The sequence below is a fragment of the Leptodactylus fuscus genome, chromosome 3 (assembly GCF_031893055.1).
Source record: "Leptodactylus fuscus isolate aLepFus1 chromosome 3, aLepFus1.hap2, whole genome shotgun sequence".
Lineage (NCBI taxonomy): Eukaryota > Metazoa > Chordata > Amphibia > Anura > Leptodactylidae > Leptodactylus > Leptodactylus fuscus.
In genome coordinates, this window is record NC_134267.1 from 122,228,643 (window position 1) to 122,249,100 (window position 20,458).

Sequence of the window (20,458 nt, forward strand, 5' to 3'; positions counted from 1 at the left end):
TTACTCTGAAAAGCTGACCTCTACCTCTACCTATGCACATGCATGGGGGAGCTTGCTGTGTCTAAACATATTGAGACTAAGTAGCGAGTTATAGACAAAGTAGCTGTAGCTACATCAGACAGCTGGCAGTCCCTGCGCATGCGTGGGGAGCATCTGATGCGGTTCTTTGATTGGAGGCAATTGGGGAGTTGGGAGGAGCTTGGCCTTTAAATGGTGGAGATTTTCAGCGCTCAGCACCGCCGTCATTAGAGCGGTCACGCTACACATCGCTCTTATCATTTTATGGCAAATAGCTGTAGAAATTTACTACAAGATCAGCGCCTGATGATTCTCTGAGGAGTTGAAACACGTAGGAAAAACATTGACGGAAATGTTTTTGAAATAGCAGCATTTCCATTCTAGATATTTTTCTGCAATGCGTGGAAGGGTCTTGCTAAATTCCCATCCACTTTACAGCTACTTTAAAAAGCCATGTTATTTTCTGCAGTGTTTCCACTGCTGCCAAATTTATGCATTTTTGCAACATGAGGTCCCAGCTTTAACAACCGTTGTGCATCTGATTTGTATCCATTCTATTTTGTTTTTCTGCTTTTGATGTTATGAACAGTCAAAATTTCGGTCATGTCCTATATTTGGCTGACACTGAAATATATGGGGGATCCCAGAAAACGGGTGCCCTTTGGGTGAAAGACCGCCATGAAAAACTGATGTTTTTCACGGCTGTTTTGCAACCTTGTTCATGTACATCTAGCCTTACACTTCTCCTTCCTACTTGATGTAATTCTTGTTTTGTCTCACAAAACCACATCAAAACCTGCAGTAGCATTTTTCCACTACTCTAAGACAAAAACAGAAGTGGAACGTTTGTAGATAGGAATATAATTAAAAGCTGATTTTTTTAACCCATTCAAGTGTTCAAAAAACTCAAAAAATAAGCTGTAACCATATCCTACACTAGATCTATCTAGTATAATCACATAAGTATATCCAAGGACAGCCGCATTCATTATGTGAAGAGATCAGTACCTCCTCCTTCCATTCAGTGTGAAGATGAATGTCTTACTTATCTAATATATCTATGGACAGACCTTTCCTAGTAACAATGAGTGAACATCAAACTAGCTAGAAGGGAGTCACCTAGTGGCAGGAACTTATACCATAAATTTGGGAGGGTTTTTGCAATATTAATGTAACTGTTATAGGGTAAAAGTTATTTTCCCACAGAAGAAACTATCCTATATGTTATCTCCCTAGGAGGACCTAACAGATTAGGATAACAGGGGACTTTCAAATCTCATTGGAGTGATAGTCAGGTAGCTCCTGCACAGCTCTATTAATTTCAGTGGAGCACTGCGCCCACTTCCCTGACCACTCTATTCTCCTGATCAGTGGTGGTCTGAGAGGTCAAGTTGTCCTTTATTCTATGCACAAGGGATAACTTGCTTTTGTGGGAGAACTCCTTCAAAAATATACACATTACTGGTGTAGTATTTTTTTTACAATGTATTATAGTGTAGTATTTTTTTTGTGAAGATTTCAAAGCAACATCTGAAATAAAATGGAAACAAAGTTATTTTAAAGGATAGATGAAAGTATAAAGCAACTTTCATAAATGAATAGTACAATATAAGAAACCGTGCTATATATTTTATTAAAGAAGAATGTTTTTATCTGTGGTTATAAAGGTTTTAGTTACACCCCTGTCTTAAGAGTTTTTTAAGAGGGTACTTGGAGGTATGCTTTAATAAAAACAACATGTAAACATTTTTTGGTATATATGTTTAAAAGGGTTTATCAAGATTACAATATTAAGTGTCTATCATTGTCGGACATGTGGCACTTGCATGAACAGCACTCCATTCACTTTCATAAGGTTGCTGGTACTGAATGGAGCACAGGGCTTAATTTACAGGAAGATTTATGGGGACTTTCAGTTAGCCGTTATCCTGCTTGATGCTGGACCCTCAGCATTCTGACACTTAACCTCTCTACTGTTTTAAACACACTTGGAGACATTTATTGGTGGAAAAGCCATTAAAATTTTCCATCACAATTTTTCCCCCAAGGCACACAGCCTCATTTACAAGGAGGGGTACACCTCATCATATATGACGTGCACCCTAAGCCGATGAGTAAATCTGCCCCACTTTGGCACAGAACTTGGTTATGCAAGTCAAAGATTACGACTGTAATACCTACACTAGATAAGCTGTATTACTAATAAATATTGAGGTCCCCAAAACACTGATGGTTACATCTTTAGAGTGCAGCATGGTGCTGCCTCTACTCTACTCTACTCATGCTGTAAGTCTATAGAGTAGAGCAGAGCCGGTCATGTGACTGAGAGTTGGTGCATAAGCAGAGGAACAAATCTTCCAGCCTTCCCAGCTGCTCTCTGCAAAAGTAATCATCCATGTTCCAGGGCACCTGTTTATATATTAGTAATACAGCTTATTGCACTGGAATCTACTGGTAAAGCGTTATACTTACCTGCCTAAACCATTTATTATGACTTTTTAAATTGCTTTTCAAACTTTTTCAAATGTTTTTGTAAACTGTAACTGTATGAAATGAGGAATAAGTCAAGATAGGTTTTTAGCTTCTCAATCTAACTAAGAATGAATTCACTGATGGCAAGCATTGATCTTGAAATAGTGAGAACATTTTTTAGAAAGAAAATTTGAAGCTGCCTCTTATTTTTACATATTTTTCAAAGTCGTGGACTACAACTTTAAAACATGAGTGATTACTTCATTTTTCTAGTATAATGTGAATTACAGATTTGCTATTTTTCAATATTCCTAATCTTTAAATGATATATGTATTGCTTATTTGGAAAATGAATCTACTTAAACATAAATATTATCATCTAAGAGGAATAACATCGCTATAATTAAAGCCATAATATTCCTTTCATCATTAATCATGAGAGATTTTGGTGAATAATATCATTTGCCTCAAACAATAACATTTGATGACAAGCATCATTAAATAAAACATAAGTGATGAAACGCTCAGCATGTTTTACGGAGGTAGTCCAGACAGCTAGTTATTAACTGTTAACCAAACATTGTCTTGGCAGAGATTGTACAATATTAGACTACTGTGGAAATGGCTAATCAAAGAATTGACTGTGAAATGTGGATGAGGAAGCGCAAGCGTTCTGTGCGGCAAACAATGACAAGTCCTGCAACAGTAAAAGTGGTTTAAGGTCTGTTAAAGGGACTTGTATGTCCATTATATCTCCCCTGTTCGCACCTTCATCACCCACGTTATGTATCTCCCAGTACCCTACTTCTCCTCTGCATCTACTTAAATGCTCACTTTGTAACATACTTTGCATAGATTAATAGAATAGATTATATGAACATGTTTTAATATATCTTAAGAGTAGAAAGAAGTATTTTTCATTATTTTCAGGTGGTGTCCTTGTTCCCATCTCCTCCCCTCTCTGGGAACAGATCAAAAGATAGGAATTAAAAAATGTCAAAGTACCTTCTCTGATACCAACAGGCAGGGCTCAAAACAGTGGTTTCTGTTCAGGTTGTTTATCAGCCTAAGAATTTCTGAGGCTACGACCATGGCTGCAATAATATCAGTAGCTGAAAAGAGAGGTTTTGCTGCTCCACTATATTCTGGTGATAGTGCACCCATGGTCACTGCCTACACTATAGAGTTAAGCCCCACCCTGACACTGTCTAAAGGTAAGTTCACACGTGTTTTTTTGGTCAGGATTTTGAGGCAGTATCCGCCTCAAAATCCTGACCAAAAAGACGGTTACCATTGATTTCAATGGGAGCCGCTCAGATCTTTTTTTGGCTCATTCTTCAGGCCGAGTCACCTCGCGATTCAGCCTGAAGACACACCCTCCTCCAGACTAGGCCCATTCATTGGGCCTAATCCAGAGCGGAGTGCACGGCTGGATGCTAGTGCAGTGCACCGGCTTTCAGTCGTGGCTATCCGGCTTTTGGAGCAGAACCTCAGGTTCCAATCCAAAAAAACCCATGTGAACTTACCCTAACCTTATAACCCAACTCAATCCTTTCCCTCCAGCAGCAGGAAACCCTTCCAGGTTGGGTTTTACATCGAGAAGATCTGTGATGGCCATTTTTATTCACAATCCAACACCTGGAGGCAAAAGACCTGCAAATTACTAAAGGAATGTAGATACACATCAGGGCAGGTAGCCTGACATTCTTTTTTTTACTTTTTAATTCTTGTCCTATTCCCAGAAAATTACAGTGAGTGTCTTCCCCTCTAAAATTTTTGCTATATTTTTCTAGAGATGAACTGCAGGTCCCATGACTCCAATTACACATGTCTATGAATGGGGAAGAAAGTTATAGCTGCAGAAATACAGGTTTAGTGCTATGCTGGAGCTAAGTAGGAACTTTGTATCACAACTGAAGTACTTTATTCAAATCAATGCAGGTCGGTACCTCTCTGTATAAGTGTGACATGGTCCTGGGCTGTTTCTAAATCATACAGGTATGGGGCACATTATTTGCACACTACAGACAGACCATACAAAGAGGAAAACTGGTGATAATTGCAAAATCTAAGTCATAACATTGTTGGAAATAGTGTTAAGTTAGGTAAAATTTAAGCTCTACTAAATCAGTAAACCTACATACTTATACTGTCTTACCCCTATTTGATTTTGGGACATCCATAGGAATTGACTTCCCAAGTGTTGAAGTATGATACATTATAACATTTTGTGCTTCTTTTTTTTTTTTTTGCTAGATGTCATATAGCAGAAAACACTGGATATTTCATTCTTGTCCTAATGTCCTTATTACCTCATCCTTCCCTTGTTTTTTGTCTCTTGTCTAACCCTCCTCCTTGTCAATATGATGTTCTAATTTGATTTATATGAGTTCAATAAGTCAAATAAAAGCGTCTAAAAATAATGGAAACATTACACTTTTTGACTTAGGTGTTTTAATAAAAGTGTTTCAGCAAAACTAGTAACTATCTTTGACAGACATTTTTGTTTTCCTGCAATACCACCTGTTGAATTTAGATGTTAAGAAAAAATCAGTTTGTAATATTGATAGACCACCTCCAGATGTGACTTGGTGCAATGTCATAGCACACTATTGTTTTATATAAATTTATGGACAGGAAGTGATAAACTGCTCCACACTGAACCAAATAGGAAGATCTTCAGTGATATCTGCTTTCTAAGACGCCAGACAGTTATTTAAGGGAACCTGTCAGGAGATTCATGTTGCCCAAACCTCAGCCAGCATAAAATCCCAAAAGGCTCTCTTGTTGCAAACAGTTACGTTTTATTAGGAATTCTGCAGCATTTCAGAGTAAACATACAGTGCCTACAAGTAGTATTCAACCCCCTGCAGATTTAGCAGGTTTACACATTTGGAATTAACTTGCCATTGTGACATTTGGACTGTAGATCAGCCTGGAAGTGTGAAATGCACTGCAGCAAAAAAGAATGTTATTTCTTTGTTTAATTTTTTTTTAAAGTGTGAAAAGTTTATTCAGAGGGTCATTTATTATTCAACCCCTCAAACCACCAGAATTCTGTTTGGTTCCACTAAAGTATTAAGAAGTAGTTCAGGCACAAAGAACAATGAGCTTCACATGTTTGGATTAATTATCTCTTTTTCCAGCCTTTTCTGACTATTTAAGACCCTCCCCAAACTTGTGAACAGCACTCATACATGGTCAACATGGGAAAGACAAAGGAGCATTCCAAGGCCATCAGAGACAAGATCGTGGAGGGTCACAAGGCTGGCAAGGGGTACAAAACCCTTTCCAAGGAGTTGGGCCTACCTGTCTCCACTGTTGGGAGCATCATCCAAAAGTGGAAGGCCTTCCACGGCCTGGACAGCCTTTGAAAGTTTCCTCCCGTGCCGAGGGCAGGCTTGTCCAAAGAGTCAAGGCTAACCCAAGGACAACAAGGAAGGAGCTCCGGGAAGATCTCATAGCAGTGGGGACATTGGTTTCAGTCAATACCATAAGTAACGTACTCCACCGCAATGGTCTCCGTTCCAGACGAGCCCGTAAGGTACCTTTACTTTCAAAGTGTCATGTCTAGGCTCGTCTACAGTTTGCTCATGATCACTTGGAGGACTCTGAGACAGACTGGTTCACGGTTCTCTGGTCTGATGAGACCAAGATCGAGATCTTTGGTGCCAACCACACACATGACGTTTGGAGACTGGATGGCACTGCATACGACCCTAAGAATACCATCCCTACAGTCAAGAATGGTGGTGGCAGCATCATGCTGTGGGGCTGCTTCTCAGCCAAGGGGCCTGGCCATCTGGTCCGCATCTATGGGAAGATGGATAGCACGGCCTACATGGAGATTTTGGCCAAGAACCTCCGCTCCTCCATCAAGGATCTTAAGATGGGTCGTCATTTCATCTTCCAACAAGACAACAACCCAAAGCACACAGCCAAGAAAACCAAGGCCTGGTTCAAGAGGGAAAAAATCAAGGTGTTGCAGTGGCCTAGTCAGTCTCCTGACCTTAACCGAATTGAAAACTTGTGGAAGGAGCTCAAGATTAAAGTCCACATGAGACACCCAAAGAACCTAGATAACTTGGAGAAGATCTGCATGGAGGAGTGGGCCAAGATAACTCTAGAGACCTGTGCCGGCCTGATCAGGTCTTATAAAAGACGATTATTAGCTGTAATTGCAAACAAGGGTTATTCCACAAAATATTAAACCTAGGGGTTGAATAATAATTGACCCACACTTTTATGTTTAAAATTTATTAAAATTTAACTGAGCAACATAACTTTTTGGTTTGTAAGATTTATGCATCTGTTAATAAATCCTGCTCTTGTTTGAAGTTTGAAGGCTCTAACTTATTTGCATCTTATCAAACCTGCTAAATCTGTAAGGGGTTGAATACTACTTGTAGGCACTGTAGTTTAAAATGGGAACAAGCAGAGGAGTCACCAGAGTCGCTCCCCATCAACTTCCGTGGCCTCTGGTTAAGTTACAATAGAATGACATATATCTCCATACACACAAATAGGGAGTACCTGTTAATCTAGTCAAGCTAGGCAAAGAGAAAGTAGGAGAGAACTGCAAATTTTTATTCTATTCCTGGAATGTTTAAACAGTTTTATTCTGAAATGCTGCAGGATTTAAGATGAAAACATGCAGTACAGACCAAAAGTTTGGAGACACCTTCTCATTCAAGGAGTTTTCCGTATTTTAATGACTATGAAAATTGTAGATTCACACTGAAGGCATCAAAACTATGACTTAACACACATGGAATTATATACTTAACAAAAAAGTGTGAAACAACTGAAAATATGTCTTATAGTCTAGGTTCTTCAAAGTAGCCACCTTTTGCTTTGATTACTGCTTTGCACACTCTTGGCATTGTCTTGATGAGCTTCAAGAGGTAGTCACTGGAAATGGTTTTCACTTCACAGGTGTGCCCTGTCAGGTTTAATATTGCTGTCTTTGTTGATTACATAGGTAGCACGACCCGTTCCATTAAAACCAGAATCCTCGAGCACATTAGAGACAGCAAGAAGATGCTTTCAGATAGTATGTCTGGTGCTTCGAGGTTCATAGTGGCTCATTTGACACATTGCGGTTTTGGGGAATCAAAAAAGTACGAACTAACAAAAGAGGGGGTAACACCAAAAAAATTTTATTAAAGAAAGAGGCATTGTGGATCATGAGATTCGGCAGTAGATATCCAGCGGGTATGAATATGAAATCAGATTTAACACTAATATATTAGTTTTAGGAGGTGCTATGCCTCAATTGCTGTACAAATTTAATCTCTCTGAGGTTTTTTGATCCTAAGCGGAGAATGACAATTGGTTTTGATATTGGTTCTTATGTATATTATCAATACTTACCCTGTTTTGCAGTAATTGTTCCCTTTGGGTTTTGTAGTTCTCATTGTAAGGTTGGTTGGTGGCGGCTAGTGATACAGGGGGGAGGAGACCATGGCATACAGGATTGAGTCATGTGAGAGGGAGGCATGGTGTTTGGTCCAAGTCACGTGAACAGGAGCGGATGTTGGAGCATGCATCAGGCCCCGTCTCTCTGACCTCTATGTGAGTAATGTTTATATTTCTAGTGTGAGGATCACCTCTCTGTACTATATAAGTTTTAAGAGGTCAGGTATTCCAATGCCGGGAGTTAATTACCTCGGGCATGCTCGGTTTGTTCTTTATCTAGTCATTTATATTTTACTGTCTGTACGTTAGAAGAATGATGGATTTGGGAAAGAGTATGTACTCCCCATTATAGGGGGTTATTCTTCAGTTGCTTCGATGGATTGGGGAAGTTTATTAACATGTTTGTTTACAAAAGAATGAAACTTTATTGTCCTTCATTTGTGTAACAACACATGGCAGTAGAGGGTTAATTAGAGCCTCTGCAGGTGTGTTGAGGGAGGTCCCAGGACCTTTAAAGCAGGGAGTCTCAGTTAGTAGTATAGGGCTATGATTAAGAGACGCTAAGTCTCGAAACGCGTCAGCGAATGCGATTTTATTCACTACTTTTTTCTACCTGTGTCACGATGTTTGTTTTGTTGGCTATCTTGCATTTTATAACCATGATGGAATAAAAGTTGTGTTTTAACATACCCCAGTTTAGCGGACCCTCCTATCTTCTACACATTACCTATTAACAATAGCAGCTGTAAAAATTGCCTTGCACTGTGCTCCCCTAGTGGCGGCTGCAGAAAAATGCATTGAATAAGTGTTGGGTCCCAGTGCTGGGCCCTATGTTCATGGGTAGGTAAGCCACTGCTTATTTTTCTTTAAAATCCCTTTTTAATGAATTTTTAAGTTTTATAAACAAACATCCAGAATCTGAGCAGAATATAGGCAAATACAGTTATCCATCAAGGTAGATGCATGGTAAGAATATTACAATGAGCAATGGGGCATAGAGGGTGGAGGGAGTGAGATGAGAGAGAAAGATTGAAAGAGGGTGAGAAACAGAGAGGATGCGGAAAGGAGAAGGAGGGGGAAGAGGAGGGGAGCATCAGATACAGAGTCAGAGGTGGCTGTATCAGAAGGGAACTAATCAGATGTTAGGTTGGTATTTTGAGAGTGCAGGCAAGGGGACCACATATTAAGAAATCTGTCATGAGAGCAGTTGGACCAGCTAAGGAACTCTTCAAATCTAGCTACCTGGTTCTCCTTATCTATCCAGGCAGCCGCGGGTGGTGTCATTAGCTGGAGTCAGTGGAGAGGGACGATCAATATGGTTGCTTCTATGAGATGGGTCTTCAAGTCTTGGAGGGTGGACAATCCAGGTTGTGAAATAGAGTGGATAATCATACCTGGGGTAAGTATGAGGGTGGAGGAGTTGATTTTTTTGAATAATGAGTTGAATTTCTGACTAGAATGGTCGAACGAGGACAGAAAGCCACCGGATGTGGAGAAGAGAGCCATGGCTAGTGCAGCATCTCTAACAGAGGTTGGAGGCAGCAGGTTTTTAAGCATGAAACCATTCTGGGGTTTTTTACCAAAGCATTAGAAGTTTGTAATCCATTTCTTGAAATCTAGCACAGGAGGAGAAGCTGTGGAGTGTTGTAGATCAATATTGGTTTCCACTGTAGACAACATAAGTCCTAGTTCTGACTCCCAAGAGCTCTGGTAGGGTGGTTTGAAAGGACCAGTTGCAGTGAACAAGAGATATTTGAAACAGGATAGTGTCTGTGGAGTTTTTGAGAGAATCGTCTTCTTGAATTGATTGAGCTCTCTTGGCTATTTGTGTCTAGGTGCACACAGCCATTGATCTGGGTTGTGGAGAGATGGTAACTCCAGCAAAGTCTCTACAGAGTAGGTAGGTATTGAGGGAGTTGGATTGAAAGCCTCTTGCCTTTGTGCATTATCACTACTCCAAACATATATAACCAAACAAACTGAATGCCTTTCGCTTGAAGAGACTCCAGTAGAAGGAGGATGGTTCTTTGTTTTGCTAAAATTGGTGGGGAATTGTTTTGGTAAATGTAAATCTTATCCTCACCCAAAAGTGATGGTTGGGTTTTTTCTCACAGCAGCGAGGAGGGCAGCAGCATCTGGGTAAGAGAGAATACCACCTATAACATCTTGCACTGGATCTCCTTGTTGTGGCTTCAGTGGAAGATCTTGGTAAATTTGTTCGATTACTATCCCTAGTGCTCTGTCTGGGCCTAAGAGATCAACGAGAAGCTGTCTCAACATCTTGGCCAGGTTCTCCATAGGGCAGAACTCCAACAGCCCTTTGATCTGAATATTCTTTTGTCAGCTATAATTTTGCTGGTGTTCAGTGAGGGCAAGTGAGCGATGAATAATCTCTTTGTGGAGAGCAATATGTAAGGCCATAGCTGTTCAATGGGATTTGACCATTTGTATATGTAGTCTCAAGGCCACAGAGACCAATGTTTTGCATTTTGGACTTTATATCCATGAGTTCTCAAAGGATCGGGCTAAGAGCAGTTGCAAGGTCTTTTTAAAGGAAGGATTTGGTGGTTAGCCCACTATCTGTCTTATCATACTTGGCAGTGCTCTTTGCATCGGAGTCCTCTCCTGTGTCTTGCCATGGCGAGGTTCAGGTGCTACCTTGAGCAAGCTTCTTAGTGCATGAGAGTTGTGTTTTTTTCTGGAATTTCTGGAGATCTTGCTGTTACCTGGTGGATTGTAGGGTGTCAGGAGTATCAGACTCTCAATCCCTGTTAGTCTTGACCATATCAGTGCCAATGTGGTTGAGTAGTGTACTGTAGGCTGAAAGTAACAGAGTTCTAGAGACTAGCGTCCATTACAGTGTGCAGTCAGGCCCTGACCCAAAACTTAAAATTATTTTCATACAAGGTTTAATGTTTTAAAAGCAAGAATAAACCAAGTCTACATGTTGACATGTGCTCATGGGTATAGTTTTGAAGAGGGAGAAGCTCAGTTATCAATCGTACATGGCCCTGATGCCTGAGGGTGCCCACTGGCCTCACTTTCATATACAATATGAAGGTTCCAGTGTTATACATGGCTCATAGGAGGTGGGTGGCCCTTCTAGATATTTTACTGTTTGGCCTCAGACTTGCCAGTGCCTCTGCATTTGTATGGGTGTGCGTGAAATGTCAAGAAAAAGTCTAATACTCTCACGAATATTTTCATTTACAATGCAAATACCAATCATTGAAACACAGAAAAAGAGACAAATCCACAAGCCTATGCCGGTCCAGATATAAAACCCAAACACGTCGTAATAAAAACAACATGTTGGTAACTATAAACACTTCTAAATAAATCCAAAGTAAATCCATGCTTTTTGGGTGTCATAGTTAAATGAGTTCTGCGCAGACAACAATCGACTGTTTTTCTCTAATTAAAACCAGCAATTATGCCTTTAAATGTTTAGACTATAATCCTCCTTCACACTTTATGTGGAAAACATTTGCCAGTAGATGAGAGCTGATTTCATGTTACATTTCAATTTCAATTAACATAAAGCTTCTTTACTTTCTATATGAGTAAAGCCATACTTTCAGAAGTGAGAAGTAAAAACTGTGGAGCTGTTTGTTGAAATGTACAAATGCTACAAGTATAATATTCAGCTACTGATTAAAAAAAGCCTCACACACATCCATGGTACATTAGCCTTGCAATGGAAATCAGTGTGTTTGCTTATGGCACCTTTCCATCATTAACACTTTTGCAGTCACACTTAGAGGAGATCCAAGGGCAATAGGTACAGTCTGGATGTCTGCCTTACTGAACACTATATTCAAGTCACTTGGAGACAATATGTCTTTGTGAAAGTAAATGAGTTTGCACTTTAACCTTCAAGGTGGCATAGATGACTTCAGTCAACTCTCTTAGTGCTTTTTCTAACTATCCTGTAATATTAAAGGGTTAATCTAACACCCTGAACCCTTTTCACTCAAGAAGACAAGTATTATCTGGCATCTTCATTTATTTCTAATATTTGTATTATTATTTTTTATGTATAGAAATTGCAGCTTAGTGTGTCTCAAGTTGTTATTTCACCTAGTAAATTTGTATGAATTTATTATAATTTAGCAACATAAAATGAATTGTTGGAACGTTTGATACTCATGCATGTAAAAACAGAGGATGTTTGAAGGAGTCTGCATTGCACATCTGTGGCCAGCAGTTCACTGTAAATCTGGATGGACACATTATGATCATGTTGGCCAAACCTGTTGATTTTGTTGGGACTGGCCAACCATTGAATGTACCTGCTGATGTTCCTATTTTACTCCATTGGAACATTTTGAAGAACAGAATATTTGAGCTGATAGATTTGTAGTGTTCTAATTCTTTTGTTCTCAGGGTAGATAAGCTATCACCAGAGGTATGTGGAGGAGTCCTTCTTCCCCCTAACCATTACATGCACATTAGGTGAATGGACATGGATATGTGAAGACAGGGCAGAATAAATGTCAGCCGACTGAGTGTTCAGCTGACAGTTGTTGAATGTGAATGGCCACCTAAAGAGAGCTCACATGAAAATACCTGCATTAAATGGGAAGCCGCAATGTCAATTTATCAGTATGCATTGTTTTCAATTGTTTTACCGTTGTTCTCCACAACATAGGGCAGTGCACCAGTAATAGTGTAAATAATGCTAGACATAACATCCTCAAATCACTTACCTGACACATGTTCTCCTGTATTCCAGCCAGAAGTAAGCATTGACCACTTATAAGCTGAAGTAGATCTAGAGTATATTTTCTTGTTCAGAGCTGCATTCACAACTCTATAGACTTACAAGCTGAAATCTCCCTGCATTCCATACTGGCTCCCACATAAATCTTTTTTTAAGATTTGTCGGTTGAAAAGCCTTGACTTTCCACTAAAAACTCTACAAAATCCTGTTAAGATAAATGTGAAATTTAGCAAAACCAGATGAAAATCAAAGTGATTTTCTTATATTGGTCAATAGGTAAAATATGTGGCAACAAATGGACAAATGTAACAATACTAGATAGTCTCAAATTGCACCAAATTTATAAAAATATCTAATGCTGTCCCATTATTATACTGTATAGTTTAAATTTATACCTCTTAGTAGTTGTCATAGCTTAATCCAGAAAAATTGGTGAAATTTTTTGACACTACACCCACTTGCCATAAAACCACATCTCTTTCTCGTGAAGTCATCTTCCTTTCTGGTGTAAGTTATAAAAGAATCTGAAAAGAGTCTAAATTCTGTATAAATGTGGCACAAGTCATGTTACACAGTTTTCTTGTGCAAATTATATCAGAATTATTTTAGATTTTGTTAAATAAATCTCTCTCAAAGACTGTATATATGTATATATGAATATAAAATGATTTAAAGATAGAATGCATTCAATTGAAAACACTAATGAAAAATGTAGCAAGTTTGTAAATGATGTTGTTTAACTTTCTATTTCCATAATCCCTGCTGTCATTGAATGAAAACAATGTTGTTTTAGGGAGCCTTCGCACGGAGTAAACGCTCCGCTCATTCTGAACATAAACTCGTTCAGAGTGAGCGGCGTTAAAGGGATTCTACCATTAAAAAACTTTTTTTTCTAGGTAACACGTCGGAATAGCCTTTAGAAAGGCTATTCGTCTCCTACCTTTGGAAGTGATCTCCGCCGTGCTGTTCGTTCGAAATACCGGTTTGTACCGGTATGCTAATTAGTTCTCTCGTAGCGATGGGGGCGTCCCCCAGTGCAGGAAATGCGATGGGGGCGTCCCCATTGCTGCTCGAAAACCAACTCCAGTGCCGCCTCTATCTTCTTCTGCATCCTCCCCTTCCTTCTTCGGCTTGACGTCGGACGGCTGCGCAGTACTCTCTGTTCGGCGAACTTGCGGTGTCGGCACTATGGCCGCGGGCATGCGCAGTACGTTCAGTGAAGTTCGCTGAACAGAGCGTACTGCGCAGGCGTCCGATGTCAAGCCGAAGAAGGAAGGGGAGGATGCAGAAGAAAATAGAGCCCAAGGCAAAACTCAGATTAGGTCCTATTCCTCTTTCTTTTGTGGCCCATGGCACACTGCAGGAAGTTAATGGGTCAATGGAGGGCATGTACAACAGACAAATATCATGGTGCCTATGCCACTTTCATGACCCTACGATGAACACTTTTTAATGCATGTAACCTTACAGGCTATCTGTCCTGTCATACTGTCATTTCAAGGATGCAGATATAGTAGTCAAATGGATCTGTATACTGAAAAAAGCAGTTGCTTAGAGATCTGAGGACCAGGTAGTAGATCCATGCCCTTTATCTGGATCCTAGCAATGCACCTGGGATAACCCCCACCATATACATAGATCTGTGTTGCTGTCCCTTCCCCCATGTTACCCCCAACTCAACTGGTCTTGTGTTAAAGGGAATCTGTCACATAGAACATGCTGTTTAATCTGCCATCAGCATGTAATAAAGCAGGAGGAACTGAGCATATTGATATATAGTTTCCTGGTAAAAGATTCAGTATACCCTGTAAATCTCTTTTCTTTCTGTGCTAAGAAGTCAAGAAAGCGGTCCTGATAGTAACAGACAAAAATTGATATTATTAAATTCAATAAAGAAATCATGTAGATCCGCTATGAACCAATGATGAACCACTGAGAAAATATAATGAAGTACGACAAAAATAGAGTGGGAGCTCACCGTGATTTTGTCTGGGCTGTTCTTCAGGGTGCACGATCCAATTTCCGGACTCAAAGAAAATCAGCAATGGATCAAACAGTAAAGAAGGACGGCATCTCTCCGAGGAACTTCCATAAAAATAAACTTTTAATCCATAAAGTTAAAAATACAGCAAACCAAATAGTGAAGAAATGAAACAGGGGAAGAATACATTTTAAAAAACTCCAACGCGTTTTAGAACACAAGGTTCCTTAGTCATGGCAGCCATGACTAAGGAACCTTGTGTTCTGAAATGCGTTGGCGTTTTTTAAATGTATTCTTCACCTTTTTCATTTCTTCACTATTTGCTTTGCTGTATTTTTAACTTTATGGATTAAAAGTTAATTTTTATGGAAGTTCCTCGGAGAGTTGCCATCCTTCTTTACTGTTTGATCCACTGAGAAAATATCCCCATATAGAGGGACTAAAATTAAATTTCTATCCCCACAAAATAATAACTTATTAATATAATAATAAAAAACTGGTGAACAAAAGTGTGTGAGCAAAAATGGTAATCACAGAAAAATCCCACGCATGTGCTATATACATTAATCCCATCCACTCTCATTGATCATTGAATGCCGTAGTCCCTAGTGCCATTGAATGACGTAGTGCTGTAATGTCGTGTATTCACAATCCACATGCCTAGTGCAGGATTGGTGACATATGTTAGTTAGTGAAACTTGACTGCACGTGCCCATGGACTTACAGTTATAGCTAGCTCCTTCACTGAGTGAGCATCAGTGAGCATACTCATGGACGTAAGACATTTGCCACTATTTTAAGTGCACTGAGCATACCTATGGACTTAGTCTTAGACTTACCATCCCCATCACAGTGCCCTTAATTTTCCTAAAAAAGGCCCCCTGAAACAAAAAATGTCCATTCCGCAATGAAAAAAAAACCCTACATACATATCATTAGTATAGGTGATGTAATTGAACATAAAAAAATAACAAACTAATTTTATTATATTTTATTAAAACAATTCACACATATACAAGTGTCATACCTCTCAGAATCCTTCTGTTTGAGCTGGAGAGGAGAGCTTGTCTCACTCAGGCTACTATAGGTAAAATCCAGTGATAAGAAATGATCCAATTCTCCAAGAAGGAGTTGTATAGACCAGTGGTCTGGAGAATACAATCCGTATTTACCTCTACTGGAGTTAGTGGAATAGCACAGAGCAAAGCCCCTCACCTGTTTCCTTATGTTTAGTCTCTTTAACCCTTTAATACACATCTTCAATTTCCTAAGGAGTGATTTATTTATTTATTTTTTAATAATAAATGATACATATATTTCAATACTATTTGTGAAATCTGATGTACATTATTCCCCACTATTATATGCACTGATAGAGGCATACACACTGATTAGCCATAAGATTAACACAACCAACCTAATGTTGTGTAAATTATTCTCCTGCTGCCCATAGATTGGACTTGTTTCATACAAACTGATTGTAGAAGCAATCTGCTATGAACATGGGTCAGCATGAGCACTCTGACCAGTCTCCAACTATACAGCCCTTTGTGAAGCATCTTGTGACTTTTTTAAGAAATACTCTACAGGTGACAGAGTGTAAATACTGTAGTATACAGGGTGTGTGGAAAGTAAGTACACAAAAGGAAAGGGTGGACATTAGCCGGTATATGAAGCATTTTTTATTAATGAACATGTGACTGGAAATGCACCATGGTGGCGCTGCAGGTAGACTGAGATATCGGTTTCCTATCCCTCGCTGCGCCATGTGAAAGGAGAAACCATGAAGAGAAAGCACTTTAATGGGAAATCAGTTTAATCACTGTTACTTATTTACAAGAAGTGCTCGAAGTGCTGGCCGCCTGCCTCGATGCAAGCAGTGCAACGCCGGAAGATGGATTGACTCACCCATTCACAGACTCCTGGTATGGCCCTCACCGTGTTGAACGCAGCCTGAATGCAGTTCATGAGCTTTTCCCTGGTTGGCACAGGTGTTGCGTACACAACAGAATTGACATGTCCCAACAAAAAAAAATCAAGTGGGGTCAAATCCAGCGAGCGAAGGGGCCACAGTACAGGTCCGCCATGTCCAATCCACCGATTCGGCCATCGGTTGTTGATGTGTTCACGGACGATGTGGCCAAAATAGGGAGGTGCCTCATTCTGCTGGAGCCACATCCTTGCCCTCATGTTCAAAGGCACGTCTTCGAGCAACACCAGTAAATCATCCTGCAGAAATGCATCCTGCAGCGCCGCCATGGTGCATTTCCGGTCACATGTTCATTAATAAAAAATGCTTCTTATACCAGCTAAAGTCCACCATTTAATTTTTCATTTACTTTCCAGGCACCCTGTATAATATAATGTAATATTTCTTAATTTGTATTCTTTTATTCCATTTTTTATTATTATATAAAACATGTTATTATGTTATGTTATTCTATTTTATCATATATGATGATATTATGCAATAAAAGGTGTACTTATCAGAACTCCTTAAAGTTCTTAAATCTTTAAATTGGGAGAAGCACTACATATTATTTTTCTTCTAAATCTGAGAATTAGAAAAGAACTTTAGTGTTTACTGTAATTCTTTTTGGGGAGATAAATTCCTTTTCTTCAAAGAGGAAAGTATCAATGTGAATACAGGAAATGCAACAGCCTGGGGCGAATCTTTTACAAGTTTTATCACTCAGCGCAGAACTGGAGCTTTAATTTAGCCCATATTTTGTATTTAATTAAACTCAGTTTACTGTAGGTAACATAATGTATACACGATTGAAGCTGAGATCATTCTTATTAAACAATCATTTGCAAGTCATGTGAGTACTTGTTATCTTATACACATAGAGTACAACAATAGATACAATTAAAAATTTCCCATAAAATACTAGATGCATCATACTTACATATAAAAGTCAAAGAATTGTCTTACCTAGAGACTATATTAATTACAGTTTAACGTGGTTGCAGTACTGAATACAATAGGGGAGCTTTATTAATATAAGTGCACCAGTTATTTATAATGGTGCATAAATTTGGTAGACTTAGCATAGACCAAAAATAACGCAATGTAGTTTTTTTCTGCCATTATAAAAGTAATGGAAAATCTTCCAAAGTGAGTTACGCAGAAATAGTGACAGAAGGGATTCCTCATGGAACATGACATTTGCAATAATATTGTATTTAATGGAACAGTGACATTCATTGGAAAGTCTGCCCACTTTATGGCAGATCACTTTAATTGTATCACCCAGTCAATTGCGAGAACAATGTGGCAGATGGGCAAGAAATGTGCAAGTTCTCTCCAGCTCCTATTGGCACCGCTCTGTTTCCTTACAGGCTGTATAGTCAACATTGTTAGGATAGCAGATGCAGCTCAGAGCCAAATTAAGAACCAGTACTAGATATACCAATTTAAATGGTCAACATGGTGCTGCACGTTCAACACACCCCGGGCTGCACCAACTCCAACCCCACAATGGTGTTCATCAGAGCATCAGATGGCAAACTTGGACTTGGCTGCACTGCTGGGGAGAGCGGCACCGGTCTGGAAATGCCAAACACATAGCGCACAACAAATCATGGTAAACCAGACACTGAGATCTCTTATTTTGGGTTGCAGTATATGTCCAAGGATCCAGAAGGCTGAAGTGGGTGGTCAGCAGGTGGCAGCAGAGAGTAAAGCGTAGTCGTACGGTCTGGATCATTAACAAGAGGGCAATGCAGTACAGTGGGAAATCCAAAGGGAATGTCAGGCAGGCTGAGTCGGTAACAGCAATGGTAGCGCAGTACAAAATGGAGTTCAGGAAGTAGAAGTCTAGAGGCAAGCCGGGGTCATAAACAGGACTAGCCACAGTACAAAATCAGGAGGCAAAGGCAAGGTCAAGCGAAAGGGTCAGAAACACAGGTAATCAGATAAAAGTTGAACACTTACTAGCAGGACACAAGTTCAACTGAACAGCCAGCGGTTATCCGGAGCCAGAGCCCTCCCTCAATAGGCTTCGGCCCACCACTAGGCTGAAACCAGAGGTTCCCGCCTGCCTCCCAAGACCCATAGGGGGGACTTGGGAGCGCGACAAAGATAGGATCGGCAGCCTCCGCACACCACTGCTGAGGCTCTGGCCCTAGCCGCAACAAACATATTATTCTAAAACTAAAATGAATGCTCATGCCACCTTACTTCAGTTAGATGGCGGTTATATAGGTGTACAGGATTATCTATCATTGCAGCAAAGAGTACAGAGATGTACTCTTGTTACCTTGAAGAACATTCAGATATTTGTCTATGGCCTTCTATTTGTAATAAAAGGATATTGTTACAGGTAAGGGTTCCAGTGGTTATCCTCCAACAGATAACACATCATATTTCACATTCTCTTATTTCACAATCATTTTAAAAGAAACCGTTTCAATCTAGTCTTATCAGTTTTACATTTGTTATTGCGCTGGGAAAAAGTAGCAAAGTATATAAAAATAGTAAGTACTTTTGAAATCTAAAACTAACAGTGAGGTTCGAACCTTGGTGCCACAAGTCTTTCACCCACTACTATAAAAATATTCAGTACTATTTTCTAAACACAACTCCCACCCTCACACAGTAAAACATATAGCTTGCAATCTTCTCTTGTTTTGCATATGATTGGTAGCATACCTTTAAGCTGCTGTAAGTAATAAAAATATATCTGTGCAAGTTGGCTGTAAGAAATGCCAAAGTTTCACCTAATAAAATTTTGGTATGCCTCAATTTTCAAAGTAAATTTGATTTATTTGAGCCACCAGCCATCTGATGACAGCTCTGTGTTTTTTATATGAGTCATGTCCCTAGGGGACTGGAGTATGCCAATAGTATACATTGGACTCAGTCCAGCGTCCGCAAACAGGTTTTCATTAGTCTTTGATGCCATTTGCATTGGTTTGTAGAGAGGCTGCTGAAAACCAGCTTTAGTTTAGGATCACTCCTTTTATTTAAGAAAAAAAATAACAAAGATCTTTTTCTGGAGAATTTTTACACCTCTACATTGTAGGTACAAGGTAATATTTAAGACAACAGTAATCTGTTATTGCAGGTGGCCCTGCTTCAAGCACTTCCGTATTTTGAGAATGGATCAGACAAAGTGCAACAACTTTTATTGAAAAATTGCCGAATTTGTAAATTAGAAACACATTTCATTGTGACTTAGATTAACTTAGCTCGCCTCTGATGCACTGGAAATTCCATGTAGCTGTAAAATAGATGTTCACCTTTCTATTTTTTTATTTATACAAATTTAGCTTTTTATAGAGTGGGCCTTTTTACAGTCCTTTTTTAGGTAGGGTTAGGCAACTTGAGAAAATGTCTAAGAACTGTAAAAATGTTTGCTTGTTATTGACAATGCAATATAGAAAAAGCTAAAAAGTACTCTTCTAAAAGTGCAAATAAATTTTTACATATCATCTATGCAGTAAAAAATATTGATATTGATGATTAATTTCTTACTTTGTTAATGACTTAGAAATGACAATGCATGTATTATTATTATTATTATTATTATTATTATTATTATTATTATTATTATTATTTGTAGGATATAAGTTAAGATATTATATTTAATGACACGGCTGTCAAGAAAGTCAATCTACTAAATATTTGTGTCTCAAATTAATGTGTATATCAAAATAGGTACCAATGGCTTTGTCTCTTCTCCTCACTTCTCTTATTGCTTCCTCCCCCCAAGTAGTTAATCCCAAACAAAGAATTTCAATATAAATAAAACTAAGAAATTATGCTATAACTACAAATATTATATATATATATATATATATATATATATATATATATATATATATATATATATATATAAAAA